Source organism: Lycorma delicatula, chromosome 13 (assembly GCF_047948215.1).
Source record: "Lycorma delicatula isolate Av1 chromosome 13, ASM4794821v1, whole genome shotgun sequence".
Taxonomy (NCBI): domain Eukaryota; kingdom Metazoa; phylum Arthropoda; class Insecta; order Hemiptera; family Fulgoridae; genus Lycorma; species Lycorma delicatula.
Genome location: NC_134467.1, coordinates 6,549,880 through 6,572,288, shown reverse-complemented (window position 1 = coordinate 6,572,288; position 22,409 = coordinate 6,549,880). Strand labels below are relative to the sequence as shown.

Below are 22,409 nucleotides of genomic sequence, written 5' to 3'. Positions count from 1 at the left end.
ATTCTGATTAGATAGTTACTCGAATAATCTTTGAAGGCGTTTAATGTTAACAGTAATTTTCGGTATCGAAGAGTGAATATGCGCTGCCGTTGGGTTTTCCTAGTCTGATTTGATAATTATTCATGTAATCTTTGAAGACCGTGTATGTTATAAGAGTATCCTGCGGTATTGAAAAGTGAACGTATTCTGTCAGTGGTTTTTTCCTTTTCTGATTAGATATTAACGAACTTCGTGATTTAAATTTGGCGCCAAATAAAAAAAGTAAATTCTGACGTTTTTAACGCTGTCTGACATGCACAAACAAGCAATATCCTATTCCAATCGTTCAGCACCTAGCTTTTACATGCTATTCGTTTATAAGTATGAGTTAATAAAAGATAAATATTTTTTTTTTTTTTGTCTTCAGTCATTTGACTGGTTTGATGCAGCTCTCCAAGATTCCCTATGTAGTGCTGGTCGTTTCATTTCAGTATACATCCTACATCCCTAACAATTTGTTTTACATTTTCCAAACGTGGCCTGCCTACACAATTTTTCCATTCTACTACCTGTCCTTCCAATATTAAAGCGACTATTCCAGGATGCCTTAGTATGTGGCCTATAAGTCTGTCTCTTCTTTTAACTATATTTTTCCAAACGCTTCTTTCTTCATCTATTTGCCGCAATACCTCTTCATTTGTCGCTTTATCCGCCCGTCTGATTTTTAACATTCTCCTATAGCACCGCATTTCAAAAGCTTCTAATCTTTTCTTCTCAGATACTCCGATCGTCCAAGTTTCACTTCCATATAAAGCGACGCTCCAAACATACACTTTCAAAAATCTTTTCCTGACATTTAAATTAATTTTTGACTGAACAAATTATATTTCTTACTGAAGGCTCGCTTAGCTTGTGCTATTCGGCATTTTATATCGCTCCTGCTTCGTCCATCTTTAGTAATTCTACTTCCCAAATAACAAAATTCTTCCACCTCCATAATCGTTTCTCCTCCTGTTTTCACATTCAGCGGTCCATCTTTGTTATTTCTACTACATTTCATTACTTTTGTTTTGTTCTTGTTTATTTTCACGCGATAGTTCTTGCGTAGGACTTCATCTATGCCGTTCATTGTTTCTTCTAAATCCTTTTTACTCTCGGCTAGAATTACTATATCATCAGCAAATCGTAGCATCTAGATAAATATTAAAAATTAAAAAAACACGATTGTCCCAAAAAACATTGCCATTTGATTTAGCATAATTAAAGAGGGTGTGGTGACAATTTTTTATATAGTATTTGTATATATATAAAACTTTTTAAAATTATATAAATATATATATATCACAATAAAACGGTGCGTAAGGATCCCAACGCGTAGTCATACATCTTAATCGGTTCAGCCGTTGAGTTGCTACGGCTGAACAAACGTACATATATTTACCTTAAAGACATTACATCCCTTTTTGGTCGTGATCTAAAAATAAGTGCATCTAAGCGCAAAAATTTGTTACAAACGAAAGTGTGAAACGGTCAGAAAATTGTGAATGACACAGAATTTGATGAGGAAACGTTAAATAACGTAACCGTCTAAAAATGGAGTAAATATTTTAAAGACGGTCGAAATCGTCTAACTAATAAACTCTCATTATTCAAAAATATCGACGACAGAAGAATTAAAATGATATCAGATAACAGTTCGGAATATCGGTTATTCACTTAATATTAATATCGGTCATGTGGATATTTCTAGTTCGAATCCCGGTTAGGAATGGCGTTTTTCGTACGCTAAAATATTTCCATTTGTATATTCCCACGTATAAGCTTCGTAATTGCTATGGTGAATTAATTCATGAAACCGGTTATTAACATCGGTCCGGCGGTTCTTAAGCTTTAAATTTATAGTCTATATGAGACTATGAAATAGAATAAAAATAAAAAATAAATAAAATTAATTTAAATCGGTTAATAAATATTATATAAAATTTCCTTTTGAATATTTGCTAAAGAATTGTTTTATACTAGTATGAAGAAAGGGGATTTAAATTTTAAAACGTTTATTCTTTAACGTTTAAATGCCAAAGCTATAACAGTGTTATTTTTAACAAACGAATAATCTACGATTATTCATTTTTTAAGTGTTTTAAATTTTAAATGGATTGTATTTAATCGAACTTTAAAATTTAAATACCCGTCGTTTCACGAAATTAATTTAACTATATTCTACTTGAATTCGTTGAAAAATTAAATTAAATTATACTTTTTGCAGCGATCAAGTAACTGTTAAGGGTAATATTTATTTTAATTTTGCTGTTTTTGTTAAAAATATAAATAATTAAATTCTTTTTTTCTAGTTTTTATTTATTTTTATTTTTTTACTTGTTACAAGTCATTATGATCAATTTTCACTACTTTAAGTAAAGAAAATATTTATTTTTATTTAAAATTTTTTCCTTTTTTTTGGGTAATGCTGATAATTTATTCAATAAAAAAGGTTTATTAATCTATTTATTTGTTTTTAATTAACTACTGGAAGAGTCGAGATAAGTAATTATTCCAATAAATAAACGTTAAGCTCCAAAAAAATAACGGGCTGAACGGGACCCGTAGTTCAAATATTAGTTTTTTTTTAGATTTAATTTTCAGGTTTGAAAATCCAGGTATCTATTTTTAATGTCGACGGCACGGTTTTTTTTTAAAGAAAAGTGTCCCGTGGGACCTGGCTTAAGAATTTAATGACTCTGTTTAATGCAAATGTGAGCTTCTATTGGATTGCCAGCCGTATTGGAATTTCAGGCAATAAGCGCGCTGGTAGTGTAGCAAGAGAGGTCTATTCTCAGCCTTCTTTCACTAATCGTGTTGTTTCTGATCTCGTCTGTTTTCTGAAGAGAATGCTCCGTAATGAGTGGAAAAGTAAATAGAATGCTACTATCAACAGTAGACTTCGTCCGGTTAAAACCGGTGTATCACCTTGGAATTCATTATGCAGAAATAACCGTCGAGAGTAGGTTATTATTTGCCGTTTGCGTATTGGATACACTAGGCTCACTCATGGATATCTCATGACTCGGTCCGATGCATCTGTAATCTCTGCGACTTCCGACTAACCGTACACCAAATCCTTTTAGATTATGTCTACTGTGCGGCATTGCGTCGGAAGTTTAAACTAGGGGCTATTTTCTGAAATATCTTAGGAAGCAAAGAGACAACGTTATCGGATGCTTTACGACTTTTTAGGGTCGTCTGTTTATATTCAAATAACTGATTTTTTCTATAATATGTTTAAGCTATTTGTACCATTTATTTTGCTTTCTGTATACAAATAGGCGTTTCACATCAGTCTAATTTATAAATTAATTTTTAATCGCTTACGATTGTAATATTGTGTCCGGAAGCTGATAACGACGTTTCGTTGTGCGACCAGGAAAAAATATAAATAATCTAGAATATTTTATATAATTTCGAATAGAATTTAGAATATTTTTTATAATTTCTAATACTTTATTTTTTTTATTTACGGCTGTTGTTAAAAATGTTATATCGGGTAACTGTCGAGAAATGAAATCGAACGGGATCCAAATTTTTTACAGAAAATTGTTTTCGACCTTGCGACGAAAAGTACGGTATTACTTTCGTTTGCATGAACGGTTGCAGGGGAGGGTGAAAATGAATTTTTCTTTACGTTTTGAGATATGAGAAGTACGAAAATACCATTCCCTTAAATTAAGAGTTTCTTTAGCGTTAGTATAGAAACCCCACATACTGGTGTAATGCCTCCCACCACTTTACACCAGTATGGGTATGGTTGTATGACCCCCTCTTTCTAGTTAAATTCTCACCACGAAAGCTTGTAGTAAGCACAATTCTGTTAATTTCATAAAACAATACTCATTAATTAAAAAAGGATAAAAATAACACAAGATGCCCTAATCTTTTCAACGTCTATATCGCTGAAAGTAATGATGCCCGATTTTTTTTCTAAACATTGTTAAAAATGTTTAAATGATCAGAACTGTTAACCGAGTAGTTACTAGATAATAAAAACATTTTTTTTTATTTTATTCCATCATCAAATACAAAAATATTGTGAGAAAAGGGCGTATCTCGAGAACGGTTGCGCTTAGACGCATGAAACTAGCGGCTATCGTTCCAGGGAGTTCGTTTTGGGAAAATTCCTTTAGACTTTAGCCTTTCAAAATCGCGTTAAAAACCATCTAGGACGCACCGTTTTGGAAGATACACCCTTTTTTTATTTATGATGTGATGAATAGTTAATAAAGAACTAACAATGATTTTTAAGTTTAAACTGACATTATAGACGTTAAATAATCATTATTATTTACATTAAAAAATAATAGATGATATATTACACTTTCGCTGAAAGTAATGATGCCCGATTTTTTTTCTAAACATTGTTAAAATTTTTTAAATGATCAGAACCGTTAACCGAGTGGTTACTAGATAATAAAAACATATTTTTATTTTATTTCATCATCAAATACAAAAAATATTGTATTTAAAAAAGGGCGTATCTCGAGAATAGTGGGACTTAGACGCATGAAACTAGCGGCTATCGTTCCAGGGAGTTCAAAAGTCCCTTTTCGGTTCCTTTCAAAATCGTATTAGAATTGGCCTAGGACGTACCGATTTCGAGATACGCCCTTTTTTTTATTTATGATTGATGAATAATTAATGAAGAACTAACAACGATTTTGAAGTTTAAACTGACATTAACTGAGACATTAATTTTCGTGGTGAAAATGTAACTAGAAAGAGACCTCCTCTTTCTAGTCACTCACCTCAGGCTCTCGACCAATCAGCGCTAGTGAAAAAAAACCTTACATACTTGTGTAAACGGGTGGGGGGACATTACACCAGTATGTAATGAGGTATATTTTCTAATGTAAAATGTATTGATTTATTGAAATGAGACAGAGTCGTGTTTTTCTGTGCTTTTTGAACTAAATAAACGCTTTCGTGGTGAAAATGTAACTAGAAAGAGGGGGTCACTCACCTCAGGCTCTCGACCAATCAGCGCTAATGAAAAAAAACCTTACATACTTGTGTAAACGGGTGGGGGGACATTACACCAGTATGTAATGAGGTATATTTCCTAATGTAAAATGTATTGATTTATTGAAATGATACAGAGTCGTGTTTTTCTGTGCTTTTTGAACTAAATAAACGCTTTCGTGGTGAAAATTTAACTAGAAAGAGGGAGCCATACAACCACACCCTTACGCCCGTCATCAAAAACGTTATATACCGGTGTAAAGCGGTGAAGGGCATTAAACCAGTATGTGGGGGTTTCTATACTACTTTTAGCTGTATATAAATATATGAAGAATGTTTCTAAAACGGTTGGTTGGCCGTAGTTTTTCGGTTTCTACTTATAAAATTAAACAAAAAATATCCTTAGGAAAAATGACAGATTCTCATTCGTTCTTCCACTGTCCGCCATTTTGTTATTTTTATATAGAAATTTATATCTCAAGTTCGGATAAACGAATCATATTAATATTTGATAAGCGTCTTGGTAATACAATTTTAAAATTAGCAAAAAATCAGGATTTAAATACCTTCGCAAATTACAAAATGCCGACCATATTTATTTTTTCAATCCGTTATAGACCCATAAATATTAGTTTTAGCCTTTTTATTTTGAACAAAATGACATTTTATTTTTAGTGATCGGTTAACAATTAGTCGTGTTATTGCAGAAAATCGATGATGTAATTCTTTGTCGTAATTATTAGGTCTATTATTCTGTGAAAATTATTACTTAATTTGATACTAATTTACAATACTTGTAGAATTAGAAATAAATAAAAACAATTAATATTTAATCGAATCGAACGTAATGTGGAGGACATGAAAACAGACAGAAAATTATAACATAAATTTTCTGCCGTAACTCGGCTGTATTAGTTAACCGATTTTCAAAAATAAAATGTAATTTTGTTCAAAATAAAAGGCTTAATATTTTAGAAAAACATAAATTTTGATAAAACTAAATTACGGAGATATAACGGATTGAAAAATAAACACGGCCTCCATTTTGTAATTTGCAAAGGTATTCAAATCCTGATATTTTTTGCTAATTTTTAAAATGTATTACCAAGACGCTTACAAAATATTAATGTAATTCGTCCATCCGAACTGCATATATATAAATTTTTATATAGAAATAACATAATTGCGGACAGGGGGAGAACGAAGGAGAAATTGCCGTTTTTGCTAAGGGATTTTTTTTGTTTAGTTTTACAAGTAGAATCCGAAAAAGTACAGCCGGTCCATCATTCTAGAAAAATTCTGTATATATCTATTTATTTATAAGCCTATGTATAACATTTTTGCGGCTCAAAAATCTTTAAACTTACTTTATCAATTTCATTTAGATTTTGATGCGCTGTAATAGTGTATCTGCAGTTGTACATGGGACAATTCGATGAAGATTGGTTGAGCAGTTCTCGAGTTACGTTCAATTGTTACAAAAAGTTTGAGCGGGGCAAATTATAAGCTTGGTTCGATATGATTCTTCTGTAAATTAAGAAGTTTAAATTTTCTTTATCTGGAGTATATATTATTAGAAATATTAAATCAAATTTAAAAAAAAAAAAAACAATTAAAAAAATTGAAATCAAATTAAATTAACGAAATGTCGATCTTATGCGGAAGAATGTTTTTATTTATTTATTTTTTTTTTTATAGCAGTTATATATACTTCAAATATAACATTTTGATGAGGTCTAAAATGTTTTATTAAGAATTTTGTTTTTTTTTTTCTCGATTACAATTTTGCTATAAAGCCCATCGGCTGGTTTTAGTGATTTAAACTGGATTTCGCAAAAGTAGTTTTTTAACAGCTGATGTAACAGCTAAAGTCGAAGGTTCTGAGATTCAAATCATAGGAAAAATTAATGAGTTTTATCGTATTTGAATGCTAGATAGTGGATATCTGTGTACTTTGGTGGTTAGGGTTCAATTAATCACACGTCTCAGGAACGGTCGGCCTGAGTCTGCGCAAGATTTTAACTTATTTACGTGTCTTGCGTATCATTCTCATCTAAAATTGGGCCGTGGGAGGGGGTTGTATAACGTTCATTAAAACAGATTGCGACGTATACATTAGGAAAAAATATCGTACTTTAAATACGGCATAATTTTTAAGGTAACAACGTTATTTGATCAAGAAGGTTAAATGAGATTCAAATTTTTTTGGATTTAATCTACTTATAATAGTCGCAAACATCTTACGAACATGACGTTTCTGTCTTATTGTCTTACGAATTAATTCTATTGTTGACGACCGAATATAATAAACGTAACATTTTAATTTTAAAAACTATTATTGAATTAAATTTAAATTAACATCCCTGAAAATCCCTGATAATTCTCTTACGAGTGAAATTGAATTTATACAAGTTTTTTTTACTGTATATTTGGATGTTTGTCGCAATTACATTCCAAGTATTACAGAATTAAGTAATTAATATTATTTAAAAAACTTATAGCGTATAAAAATCTCTTAAGGGCAGTTTTGCAACCTTTTGCCGGTTTTTTTCTTATTAAAGTTCTATCATTTTAATTATTATTATATAACAGAAAACCCTACATTTTTATTGTAAAAAAAAAAAATATATATATATAAAATTCATTGAATAATAGAGAGAAGAAAATGGAATTTAAAAAATTACATTTTCTCCCTCCCACCATCTATGTTATATCATTTTTCTTCAGTTTATTGACAAGGTAATGTTCCTTGAACATCTGCGGGTATTTTCATGATTTATGGTTCAAAGTAAGTTTACAACGTAAAATTATTCAGCTTTATCCATTTATATACGTATATATATATATATTTTTTTTTGTAGAAATGTGTAATTTCATTCTTGAAATGTAGGGTAAATTGCTGATTTATTAAAAGTGAATAAAACACTCTCACAAATTTTATCTTATATCAGATGAAAATTAAAAAAAAAAAAAAAAATCAAGTTAACAATTTTCATATAGGAATCTTCATGGGAGAATTTTTACGTATGGCTGGAAACGTAAAAATAAAAACATCCGTGAAAAAAAATCTGATGTGGACATCACATGACTTCCTTGTACGCCTATTACATACACACATTTTTAAAAAAATGAGAAGTACATAAAATTTTATTTCATTAATAACTTCTGATATTTTTTTTATTGTTGTTGAATTATTATTTATCGTAAATGTAGTTATACACGTAATTTATACAGAATAATTATAAAAAACGAATAAAAAATCGTTACACAAGTTTTTGTGACAGGCATCTTTTCAGGATGCAGTAAATTAATCTGAGATGTGACATTTAATTACTTCTACATTTTATGTTGTAGTCTGGTGTCTGTGTAGGCTATAAAAGATGGTGCTTTTAATGTTATAATTTAATCGCGATTCAAAATATTAATTCGCAAAAAAAGATGCTGAAAAATAGAAAACGCGTTTTCTAATTTACTGTTTACCCGATAACGATTAATATATACTTATAGTCATCGTCAAATTCTAATAAAAACAGTTAAAAGAATTCTATAAATCGGCCAAAGATTATTATTTTAGTGAACTCCAGTACTTTTCTTTCTTTTTCTGTTTAGCCTCCGGAGCCACCGTAAAGTATTTCTTCAGAAGATGATATGTATGAATCTAAATAAAGTGTATTCTTGTACAGTCTCAGTTCGACCGATCCTGAACGTGTGATTAATTGAAACCCGACCGCCAAAGGACACAGGTATTCACGATCTAGTATTCAAATCCGTATAAAAGTAACTGTCTTTACTAGGATTTGAACGCTGAAACTCTCCACTTCGAAATTAGTTGATTTGCGATGACGAGTTCACCGTTAGATCGACTCGGTAGCTTGAACATCAGTACTTACTTTTAAGTACTTACTCAGTACACGAACATTTTACGCCATATTTGCGTGATATTTATCATTAAAAAAAAAAAAAAGATATATATTCACGATAATTCATAGCGTGCACTTTGCATTTAAGAACTAAAATAGTTTTATGTATAGGTGAAACACTCTATATTATATGTATAACATGTAATGACTTGTAAAATACAAAACATTTTATATATATATAAATCACGTCCAGAAAATTAGTCGTTTGTAAAAGTTTTAAATTTATTACGTTAATTTTTTATGGAAAAAGATTAACTCGGGTTAAGTTAGAATACGAGTATCTAACCTAACTGTTTTTACCTGTTTTCTAACTCTCTTGGATTTTTCCTTTACTCTCATGAATTTTGCAGTATTTCTTTTTACCACTTGTGTAATAAAGGGAAAATATATCGGTCAAAAATTTCCCTATTACATTTTCGTGTCTGTTTTGATTTTTATTCTCGGTATAGTTTAAATAAGTAAGATTATGTACGTTGAATATACTATACCTTTTTTCAGTACATCAGATAAACCTTACGGTAAGAGTCTCGTAGATATCATTTCTTCCGCTCAAAAAACAAACATTTCTGTAATATAAATAAAACTGTTTTTAACAAAATGATAGTTATATCAAAAAAGTTAAGACACTATATTTCTATTATCAAAATCCGTTATTAATTTAGAATTTTGTTTAAATATATTTAATAGACAAATGATATACAATAATAGATAATAAACAATGTTTAAGCGTTCCATATAATAAGCGAAAAATATAAAAATTTGTTACAAAACTCTTACCGGCCCGATTGCATTTACGTGTAATGCATATCACATTTACAGAAATAATACAATTCTTAGGATTATCCGTTGTTTAATAAATGAAATCGGGCCGGTAAGATTTTTGTAACAAATTTTTATATTTTTTGCTAATTATATAAACATTATTTATTATCTATTGTCTATTACATATATTTAACGTGTATTTTAAAAAAAATAAAATTCTAATTTAATAACAGATTTTGGTAATAGAAAGGTAATGTCTTACCTTTTTTGATATCAGTATAGTTTTGTTAAAAACTATACTGATATCAAAATGTGTTTTGGCGGGCTTCATATCCTACAGAATAGTGGGATACTATAAAGTCCAAATGTAACGCTTCGTTTCTCATTTATTTTATTATGCGAATGAATATTTGTGTAATTGTATGAGATATTTAGATTTCTAAATGTAATTTAAGACGGTTCAAAGCTTGACCATCTATTTTTTCAAGTCAGTGTTACTATTTCTAGTTGTTGAATTAACAAAGATTAATAAAACATCTTGTCTTGGTGATCCATCGCTGTTATAAGTTATAATTACTTTTTCTACACAAACAAGAGATAGGTATGCTTTTCAATACCAGTTTAGTAAACCTATACTAGATAACGGAGATTTTCAGAATATCAAGTAATTAATTCTGATAAACAAGAATATACATATAATTTGATTCCAATATTATTTATTTGATAAATTTTTCATTTGCGTTTCTGTTTTTAGTTAGTTAATTTTGTTTTCATTTTGTTGCAGGCAACGTCCAAATACTGTGATGGTGATTACTTGTGAGTATTTGAATTTTTATTAATTTTTACTTTCCTGTATAGATAGCGCTATGGTAGAGTTATAGCTGTGAAAGGGAAAGTATTGCGACGGGGCCAATTTGGGCATATGCGGTTTACACCAGATCTTAACGTTTTCTCACCTAAGGAACCCAAAAAACCGACTAGAAATTTTCCGGATTTTAATGTTGTTTAGTACATGTGTGTGTTCGGTGTTGGCCTCTTAATCACCATATGTATCATCAAAACTTCTTGACTGATTTTGACTAAAATAAGCCAAAATTGATTCTATAACTGGGGCATTGATGCCATTAAATTTTCAACTTAAAAGATCTAGGGGTTAGGCTGTAGAGAAGGATCATGCTTAGTATCTTAAGATTTCGCCTAATTAAGGTCATATTTTTCTTAGGCACATTTGTTAACAATTAAAAAACAACAATTTTTTTAAAAATCGCACCCTCATCCCAAGAAAGGCTCTAAACGTTGAAGCTTTGTCGTGATGTCTATATTGGTGTTTTTCATTGCGGTTTCTTCTACGGTCGTCTAATTACGCATATAAATTAATCTTTACTAAATTGAGAGCCTCAAATCCCACCGAGCGGCGGATCCGATCAAAAGTCATGGAATTTTAATAGTTTTCTTCTTTTCTTTTTTTATTAAGGTTAAGATTGCTTTAAAAAAAGTTTTTTTGTAAAATTGAACTTTGACTCCTACATTGGGTTCGCGCAAAAATTAACAAACACGGTATGTGAGACATCAATTTATACATTTTCAAGGGCGCTGAAAACGATTTCAATATTTAAAGTTGTTGAATTAGATGCTTTTTTTTTTTTCAGTAATATCACATTTGACATTCGCGGTTAAGTCATTAATATGTCATCAACGTCAGTATACGAATGAAGAGGTGTTGCGGCAAATAGATGAAGAAAGAGAAGCATTTGGAAAAATATATTTAAAAGAAGAGACAGACTTAGAGGCCACATATTAAGGCATCCTGGAATAGTCGCTTTAATATTGGAGAGTCAGATAGAAGGAAAAAATGTGCAGGCAGGCAACATTTGGATTATATAAAACAAATTGTTAGGGATGTAGGATGGAGGGGGTATACCGAAATGAAAACGATTAGCACTAGATAGGGAATCTTGGAGAGCTGCATCAAACCGGTCAAATGACTGAAGACAAAAAAATATTCGGTATGTCATTAATTAATTAATGACATACTAAATCTCATTAATATATTGTATTTATTAATTAGTTACGCGGCTATTATAAATAGCCGCGTAACAGGAGAGTCCTACAACTGTGTTGTCATCTTTTTTCTTTACAATCTATTTGCTTGTTATTCTAATTTATAACGCGAAGAAAATATTTAAAACCAATTAATTCCTTTGAATTACCGATTTATCAGAGGAAATTCTATAATTAGTAAGATTTATTAAGTGCTAGCAGACCCGGCAAAGCTTCCCTATTACTAGATTCGAGTATATATATATATATATATATATATATATATACACGAGGGTTATTTTTTTTCAAGGTCCGATCGGTCGCGAAATAAAAACCCGGGCAAAAATCGGATGAACCTTTGCGCTTATGTGTTTCGCAGCGTCTCTAGTATGGCCTTCAATCACGCCGCGACACTTCGTTTAGTTCTGAACACGCAGCTGGCACGTAAACATACAATAGCATCTCCCGTCAAGTGTGAAGTGCGTGTGGAAATTCGATTTCTTCAGACCGAGGGGTGTAATGCGGCTGAAATTCATCGACGAATGTACGGTGAAACTTCAACGAGTGACAGCAAAGTGCAACAATGGTGCAGGAACTTTAAAGCAGGACGTGAAGATGTTCACGATGCAGGCGGTCAGGGAAGGAAGAGAGTGTCAACCGATGATCTCGTTGAGCGAGTAGATGAGGCGATTCGAGAAAATCGTTGGTTCACAATTTCTGTATCGAGTGATTCGTTTCCTAAAATTTCAAGGTCAGCTCTCTACACCATTGTGAGTGAGCGACTTCAGTACCGCAAACTGTGTGCGAGATGGGTTCCGAAGATGCTGTCCGACCATCACAAAACAGTGAGAATGGACGCCTCCCTAACGTTTCTCCAGCGCTACCGCAATGAAGGAGAAGATTTTTTGAACAAAATTGTCACAGGGGACGAGACACGGGTCCATTTCGAAACTGAAGAAACAAAAGAACAATCCAAACAGCGGATGCATTCTCATTCTCCCGGTAAGCCGAAGAAGTTCAAGCAAACCTTCTCCAACAGAAAGTGTACGGCTGCTGTGTTCTGGGACCGGAATGGAGTTCTCTTGGTGGAATTCATGGAACGTGGCACGACCATCACTGCAGCCTCATACCGCGTGACTCTTCAACGTCTACGAAGGGCAATTCAGAATAAGCGGATAGGAATGTTGTCATCACGCATTGTCTTTCTCCACGACAATCCTCGGCCGCACACTGCGGCTGTAACAAAGAAGCTCCTGCAGCGTTTTCGTCGGGAAGTGTTTGCTCACCCACCGTACAGCACGGACTTGGCTCCATCCGAGTTTCACCTCTTTGCTCACATGAAACGCCGGCTAGGAGGACAACATTTTGGCACAGACATCGAGCTGCAGACCGGCGTAGAAACACGGCTGAAAACACAGGCGGCTCCGTTCTATGACGAGGGTATTGGGAAGTTGGTATCGCGCTACGACAAATGTCTAAATCGGAGCGGCGACTATGTAGAGAAATAGCGTAACTATGTAAGTACTTGTTACAAATAAAAAATTTTTTATTTTCACTGTGGTTTAAATTTCGTCACCGATCGGACCTTGAAAAAAAAAATAACCCTCGTAGATTAAATAAACACAAATGAAAGTTTGATAAAACATTATAAAACTGAACATTACGGAACTTCACAAAATTTAACCTTTCACTTTTTCCCTATTTCCCATTTTCCCTTTCCCCATTTTTCAACTTCCCATCCGCCCTTACCCTTTTTCCCTCCCCCCTTTCACTCCTTTTCTCATTTGCCTTTTCCCTTTGCCAGCGCATAAATCGGTCCAGTAGTTTTTTGGTCTACAGTGGACGTATATACGAACACTGCCTTTTATATATGTAGAAGAAGAAAGTCTATTTGTGTATTTGTTTGGTTGTTTCGTAAATATCTCGACAGCGGCACCACCTAGCGGGTATACGTTTTGCAAAAATGTTTCTTTCGACGTAACTAATATACATTCTGAATATGAGCAAAATCGGACCATAAATGGAATTTTTCCAAATATCTCATCACCCGCGCCATCTAGCGAGTCCATCTTTTGCAGGGGTGATTCTTTCCATGTCAGTAACACGTATTCTGAATATGGGCCAAATCGGACCATAAATATCTCGACCCTAGCGCCATCTAGCGGGTCCAAACTAATTCAGAAGATTCAAATAACATTCATCCAAGGGTACTTGGTCAGACAGTAAATTAAGATTGTCATTTTTCATCATCTATCTCTTTTTTTATCCTTGATTTCATTTTCTTTATTATTCGTTCTATAAATATAGGTCCTATCTTGTTAGGTTCTCCATGTTGAGGTTAAAATACTTGAAGAGTCAGAGAGTTGTGGGAGACAGATACCTGAAGGAGCCGGATGAACTACCTGTAGTCCAGTTTGAAGACTGTTTCCGGTTTAGTGATTGCACAAGTGTTATGGCTACAACGGATATTGGATAAATCCAGGACAGACCTCCTAATATTCCCTCTAATAATCAATAACGTTTAAAAATATTTTTATTTGATCTTCTCAAAATTCTAAATCGTCCATTTGTGTGTTTTACGTGTTTTATAAGGTACCAAAATTTTTAGATATGGATTAAGTAATTTAAGCCAAAAACAACCATGCAGCTTATTGAATGAGGTCTGTAAATAAAGTAATGAGACCGGTTCAGAAAAACTTTTTATTTACAATCCAATTATACACGGGCTCTACACATTTGAAATAGTTCCCTCGGGAAGCCACGCAACGCTTCGAACGGTTTTCCCACTCTTCATGAGTGTTGGAACTCAGAAACCGGATATCTTCATAGGTCGGTTACATTTTTTATGTGTTCTACTGTTCCAAAACGGTGTCCTTTGAGGTGTTTTTTAAAGTCGGGAACAGGAAAAAGTCCCAGGGACTAAAGTCAGGTGAATAAGTTAGCCGAGGAACTAAAGGAATGTTTTTCTTTGCCAAAAACTAATTAATTGAGAGTGCAGTGTGACAAGGTGCATTGTTCATGATGCACCATCCAGTTAGTTATCTTTGATGGCTGGTCTCACGCGGGCAACTCTTTTGAAGAATTTCTCGGTAAACATATTCATTTACAGTCTGTCTTGTAGGCAAAAACTACTTATGGACAATTAACATGGTTTTGATTTGTTCATTTTTGATTTTTTGGGACGCGGTGAGTTTAAAGCGTGCCACTCCTTGCTCTGGCGTTTTGTTTCTGGTCGTACTCAAATATCCAAGATTCATCACCAGTAATAACATTTCTTAGAAAATCAGGATCGGTTTCAAGTCGATCTAGAAGATCGCGGCACACTTCCATCCTGTTGTTTTTCTGTTCAACAGTGACCTTTTTTGGGACAGTTTAGACAAACTTTTTTCATGTCCAATTCGTTTGTCAAAATTTGATGGTCGGTAGTACGGTTCAAATTCAGTTGTTCTGCAATCATTCTGACAGTTAATCACCGCTCATACCGTGTCAAGTCTCTGATTCGCTGAACATTGTCGTCACTTTTTGAGGTTAACGGTCTTCCAGAGCGTGGATCGTCCGTAACTGATTTCCGACCATCTGAAAATGCTTTTAACCACTGAAAAATTTGGGTTCGTGGTACATCGTCATCTCCATACGCTCTTTTCAATTTTGAAAAAGTTTCTGTAGCATTCTCATAGAGTTTAACACAAAACTTGATCGCACAACGTTGCTCGTAATTAGTGTCACTCATTTTTGCAACGCGCAACAAAAACTCGTTTCACGAAAAGTTTGTTTACGTTTCACGCGGCGACAATAGACTAAAAATATTAATGCCTAATATAAATCAGCTGTTCACATAACCATGTGTGTACTAGTAACTTTACAGTGTTGCCAGTTTGGCTGCCCAAGAAGCTAGTCTTATTACTTTATTTACAGACCTCGTACGTCTATTAAATGCGATTACTGTAACAGTTGTAGAGAATCTCATTTAAGGATATCAGTCGCTCCTAAATAATATTCTCAAGAATAACAAGCATGCCATATCAGGCTTATTATAGGAATATAATGTTATAGTGCATATCATCAATATGCCACCTGTTAGTTTACTTATCAAGTGTAATGACAAAGGATCACCACCCTTTTATTTTGTTTACCACAGGAATCGGCTGTATTTTTTAACGATATATTTTAATTGAATTAATAATATTTTTTTTTAAATTCATTATTTATTATTTTTACGGTGTTATTTTTAATCTGTTTACAGCTGCTCTCCCCCTAAAGAATGCTGCGCACTGGGATGTTGCTACTTGGTTTCACCACCCCCGCCAAACCTGTTCAACCACTGGTACCTATGGTAAGCGTAATTTTTTTATTTTAATATATATATCCAAAAATATTACTATGAAATTGTAAACCGTACGGTAAGAATCTCACAGATATCATTTCTTCCGCTCAAAAAACAAAAATTTCTGTAATTGTAAATAAAACTGTTTTTAACAAAAACGATACTGATATCAAAAAAGGTAAAATACTACATTTCTATTATCAAAATATGTTATTAGGTAGATTTCGTAAGAAAGCTACCCATTCTAATGGGTACCATGATTCGACTTCCGGAAAATTTCGACATATCTTCGCGTTTCACATCCCCCAGACCCCAAAACCACTGTCAATTCAAAAGTGTATATATATATATATATATATATATATATATATATATATATATATATATATATATATTTCACTTTCTTATGGACACGATAACTGCCGTAATTTTGCACCAATCACTTTCAAATTGATATATAAAATATAACGACCCAAAATCTCGGTCGAGTTAATGGGCAAAATTGGACCATTGGGGGTGGAAATGGGGAGGCTTTTTCAGAAAAAGATATCGCTATAACTTTCTTATTAAGTAAAATATCGAATTCGTTTAAAGTTCCTACCATTCTTTGGATAAGGCCTAAAACCTATCTAAGTAAAGTTTTCTGATACACCAACCATGTCCGGAAAGTGGAAAAAATGGGGTTTCGAAGACAAAAAAAAAATCATACCTTTCTTAATAGGCACAGTATCGAATCAGTTTAAAGTAGTCGTTAGTCTTCTAAACATTACGAAAAACTTTTGTCTGTAATAACTTTTGATATGACCAACTTTTACGGGAAGGGATGACCAAAATGCTGCTGGAATTGTAAGAAGATGGGGCTTCTCGTATGCTAAACATGTGAAACTTTTCATATGCAACTATTGTCGTATCGAGTAAATTTGTAGTTTTTTTGTAACTTTTAGGTGGAAATCTTTTTTATTCCCTACTTAGCACCGGTGAAATTTACCTCCGCCTTCCGGCGTGCCGAAAGAGATTTTTAATTTAGAATTTTTTTTAAAAAGAAATACTCGTTAAATATACGTAATAGACAATAGATAATAAACAATGTTTAAGCGTTCCATATAATAAGCAAAAAATATAAAAATTTGTTACAAAACTCTTCCTGGCCCGATTTCATTTATTTTTAATATATCACATTTACAGAAATAATACAATTCTTATGATTATTCGTTGTTTAATAAATGAAATCGGGCCGGTAAGATTTTTGTAACAAATTTTTATATTTTTTGCTTATATGCAACACTTGAACATTGTTTATTATCTATTATTGTATATCTATTGTCTATTACATAAATTTAACGTGTATTTTTTTAAAATAAAATTCTAATTTAATAACAGCTTTTGATAGTAGAAATGTAGTGTCTGTCTTACCCTTTTTTGATATCAGTATCGTTTTGTTTAAAAACAGTTAGTTTTATTTAGTTAATATTTTTAATTTTTGAGTTTTGAGCAGAAAAAAATTATATCTCTCTTCTTTCTTTTTTCTGTTTAGCCTGCGGGAATTACCGTTGACATATTAATTCAGAGATTGATATGTATGAGTGTATATGAAGTGTAGTCTTGTACAATCTCAGGTCGACCGTTCCTGAGATATGTGATTAATTGAAACCCAACCACCAAAGAACACCTGCATTCATGATCTAGTATTGAAATCCGTATAAAAGTAACTGTCTCTACTAGGACTTGAACGCTGGAACTTTCCACTTCCAAATCGGCTGAATTAGGAAGACGCGTTCATGACTAGACCAACCCGTTCGGATGAAGAAATGATATCTTTGTTTTTTCCCATGACCATTGAGGATGGTCCAGCTGTTACACATTGCGCATCCTCAGTGGTTGCCTGGCTTCTAACCTCTCGGGACTTCATAGGATCCGGCGATGCCGTGACCTGCGGCATCGTCCACCCTGTGGGGTGGAAGTTCACCCTGCAGGCCGGGACTCGGTCTTTTCTTTGTGCCTTGCCTCAAACCAGTTCCCCTCCAAGGACGGGTCTTCGGTTTTTTATTTTTTCCCGAACGCAAGGGGTCCCCGGGTAATCATCGACAGTGGCCCACCACCAGAATCTGTTCCCATCCCACTCCGTAGCGTCTCTCTTCTTGATTTCCTTTTAGCATGTACCGCAGCGTATTTTCCGGTTTCAATTGACTTATCCCAAATGAGGCCTAATCTCATCCTTCTATTACATCTGTTTATCGAGCGCTTTACCGAGTCAATTTCGTTACAGTATCGACAGTAGTCTGGAGTCATCCGCCTACCAAAACGATGGAGGTAGGCCCCAAACTCACCGTGTCCAGTAAACATTTGTGTCATATGAAAGCGCACCTCTCCGTACCTCCTGTTCTGACTTGGGGAATTATCCATCTGATCCAGCCTCCAGTGCCTGATGTTTACCACTGTTCCTGCCATTCTTCAAGCATCTCTCTTTTAGCTTCACTTTTAGGTATCCCACAGTTAACGCGTCGGAGCATCAAAACCTTAAGCCCGGCAGGAGATATTCCCGCTGTGAATTCTTTTTTTTTTGATACCGTCTTATATGCAGACATAATTCATATCGCAGCTCACCTGTGCATGGCAGATACCTTAAAGAAAGAAATGATATCTGCGAGACTCTTATCGTACGGGTTAAATTTCATTGTACATTTTTTTTTTTATATCGTTGCGTTTTCTTAGATTATTATTTTTTTTTTTTTTATGAATTACCGATGATGTTATCTTATGGATTTATTATTAAAATTTATCGCCTTTCTAGAGAACCAACAAATATACTTTTTTTTTTAATTTCACGGCCAATTTTTTTTGTTGATAGTCATATCATTCACTTCATACCGTATTTTTTCTATTTTAATAAAACTGACCTTTACGTGTCGAAGACCCGTGATGTAATACTGCACTTATTATTTTGTAAATGTGACCCTCGATTTTTATCGTATCCGTGAACGCACTTTTTATATTATTATTATTATTATCAAATGAACTTTTTTTATTTCTCCATCGATTAGTTCAAATAGTTCTAATTGTAAATAAAAATTTTACCTATCGAATTTGTTATTCCTTTTTTTAATAAAACTAGTATAATCTCTTGTAAACTAATAATCTTATTTTTTTTAAAGAAGTGATGTTAATGAAAAAAATTGTTCCATCTTCAGTACGTACTTTCAATTACATAAGAGCATTTATTATTAAAACAAGCTGTAGTATATTTTCTTTTTTAAGTTTTATTATTTCAAGTACATTATAAAGTTTTTGTACGCTACTTAGTACTATCAAGTACTGCTATCTAGCGGTGCGATTCGTAGTCATCTTTAAAAAACGAAAGAAATGATATATTCGAGTCTCGCGGTTTATCAGATGGGAAAAAACATTGTCTAACAAAATTCGAGGTACTTTTTGAAAGAATTCTTTATTAAATAATAATTTTCATTTCACTTTTAGGTTAGTCATGTTTAGAACTGTAAACATAGTTCGTTGATTTCGCTGTTGGCGGACTTTTACTGGTGAAATTTTAACGAACTTCGTGATTTTAAATAACCTGCCAGGTCGGTTTAATTGTTAAACACGAAACAAAGTCAGTTTATTTTCGAAGTCAAGAGTTCTAAGATTCGAGTCTTTATAAAGGCAGTAGCTTTTATATGGATTTGAATGCTAAACTGTGGCTACTGGTGTTCTTTGGTAGCTGCTTTCAATTAACCTCATGTCTGATTCTGTTCCGAAGTACATGTTTAGCGGTACACTTAAATAGCTCTAAATCTGCAGCTACATCAGACCTGCCAAGCCAGTAGCAGTAACACACACACACACACACACACACACACACACACACACACACACACACACACACACACACACACACACACACACACACACACACACACACACACACCCAGACTCGGCAGTAGTTTGAAAACTGGTTGGAAAAATATACGTGTATATGTATATGTTTTTTTTTTTTAAATATTAAATCATTAAAAATTATTAACAATTTGGTTTAAATAATATCTAGATTTTCTTTTTAGAGGACCTTTAATTATGCAGTTCCAACTGCAGTTGAGTTGAGAGTATCATCTCTTTTGGGCTCCCTCAAAAAATCAGAATGAGTTTTTAATGTAGAAAAATCAGTAGTCAGATATTTGGTACCTGTAAGTAAGAATCATTTTTGAACAATGTAGGAAATTAAACTACCTTATTTATCCTTGTGTATATTTTTATGAATGTACAATCTTTGAAAAATGAAAAAATTCACTTATTCTTATGAAATCAGAGAATGAAACTGTTTTCGTATAACTCAACAAATACTTTGATACAAAAAAGAGCCTTATTGTTCTTCTATTGCTATTTTTATTAAATTTCCGAGCTATCTGAAAAATCTTCCTACCAGTTTATTTAGAATGCAGTTGAATTCTTTTCTTTTACTGAAACAATATTACCATGTCAGTGATTTTAAAAAAAATATTAATCGCAAAAAAATTGATTTTTTTTTCTGTGTAAAAATGTGTGCTAAAAAAGTTATAATAGCGCCTTCTGAATTGTGAATTATTTTGTAGTAATTTTTTGTAATTAATGTATTTATCTTAACATTATTTCTTATGTTTATTCATGTGTTTTTAAATTAATATGGAGTTTAATCCAATTTATTTCTTATAATCTGTTTTTATACTTATAACTAATCTTATAATATCATGTATTATTATGTACAGATCAGAATAAAAGATTTATTTACTAATAGTGTTATTATTAACGGTTTCCATTTTTAAGATGAGATATATGAACTTTCTCACTATATAGGATTATCTTCCTTTTTAAATTTATTGAACAGTTTAAAAAGATGTCAACAAATCATTAAAATTATTAATTTAGCTGTAGCAAGAGGTGTTTAATTAATTTTGATTGGTTCTCTGGAAGAATGAGTTTCCATGCAATTTGAAAATTAATAATTTATAATATTTAATCGTTTTAAATGTGTGCCTCACATTTTTTTATGGAAATTAATGAAGTTGGTTTATTATTTTTTTTATATAACTTTAATTTATCAGTTAAAGTGTTTGTTGGAAGGATCGTTATCACCAGCCTTCATATGAGGACAGGTTGATAGTTTGAGGCCTGGTGAAATCGGTATATTTTAATTAACAGTTACTTGTTTTTGTCTCTGTACACCATTTTCTTGTTGGGTTCTAATTAATTAATCTGGCACGGCAAGCCGTGAGTGTAACAAGCTACAGGTACATTTATTACATCGACAAAGAACACATTTGCCTTAGGGACCCAATTAAAGAAAACTGCATTAGATACCTGGGATGCTTCAAGATTTATTTACAAAGCAGTCAAAGTTAATGCATCAGGTATTGTTGTCACACTAATAACTAAACTTATCTTAAACTTTGAACATAATTTAATGATAAGCGTTTCACTTTGAAGATAGGTTTTAATAAGTCGCTAAGCTTTTAATTATTGATATCAATTTTATTAAAGGCTAATAAATGTATAGTATCGTAACATTACTTAGAGATAGTAATATTTGTTATTCATCCATATATCCCTGTCTAAAATATGATAGTATACTTTTGGGCTAATTAAATATGTAAGAACAATGAGAATAAAAAATCTGGTATTACAATCTTGTTTGTTGTTAACGGTGTTTTAGAATTATAAAGGCCTAATTTATTTGCGATAATTTTGAACAAAAATGTATAATCAACAATGAGTACTTATGTGACTACTAAAAAATAAAGTGTACCACAATAATGACAAAACATTGTGGTTTTTTCTCAAAAGGTCAATTCTTCTGTATGATAATGCCTGCATCCATACTACACAAAAGATGTAGGAAGCTATTCAAAGGTTGGTTCAGGAGATGTTGCTGAAGCCATCATATAATCTATATAAAAAATATAATATCTACCTACCAACAATTGTGAGTATTAATTAATTATCTAAGCGCTTTCAAATTATTCCTCCATCATCTGAGATTATTGATTAATTATGAATTTTATATTTGTGCGTATAAATTTTTATACATAAGAATTAAAACGAAGATAAAAATTTTAAATTATTATGTTTATAAAATTTGATTGTCAAATGTTAAAAGAAGACATGCGTTAAAAGAATAATAAATATATTACAAATAATATTATTATTAAACGATTATATAATATTATTATATTACCATATTAAGAATAAACAAAATATTATTATTAAGAATTATAAACATATAATAATAATAATACTATAGAAAAATATACAAAAATATAATATAAATTATAATAAATTTAATAAAATATTTAAAACATTTAAATTAAAAACAGCGTATACAACCAATAATTAAAATAACTAAAATA

General features: G+C 32.2%; 1 long non-coding RNA gene across 1 annotated transcript in view; it reads left to right on the top strand.

Moving 5' to 3' along the window:
* Positions 1-15,987, top strand: part of LOC142333937 (uncharacterized) — a 109,567-nt gene extending 93,580 nt beyond the window's left edge. Inside the window, exons 2-3 of the long non-coding RNA XR_012758751.1 lie at positions 10,456-10,487; positions 15,955-15,987. This is a non-coding gene — a long non-coding RNA (uncharacterized LOC142333937). The remainder of the gene's footprint in view (positions 1-10,455; positions 10,488-15,954) is intronic.
* The last annotated feature ends 6,422 nt before the right edge of the window (positions 15,988-22,409 follow it).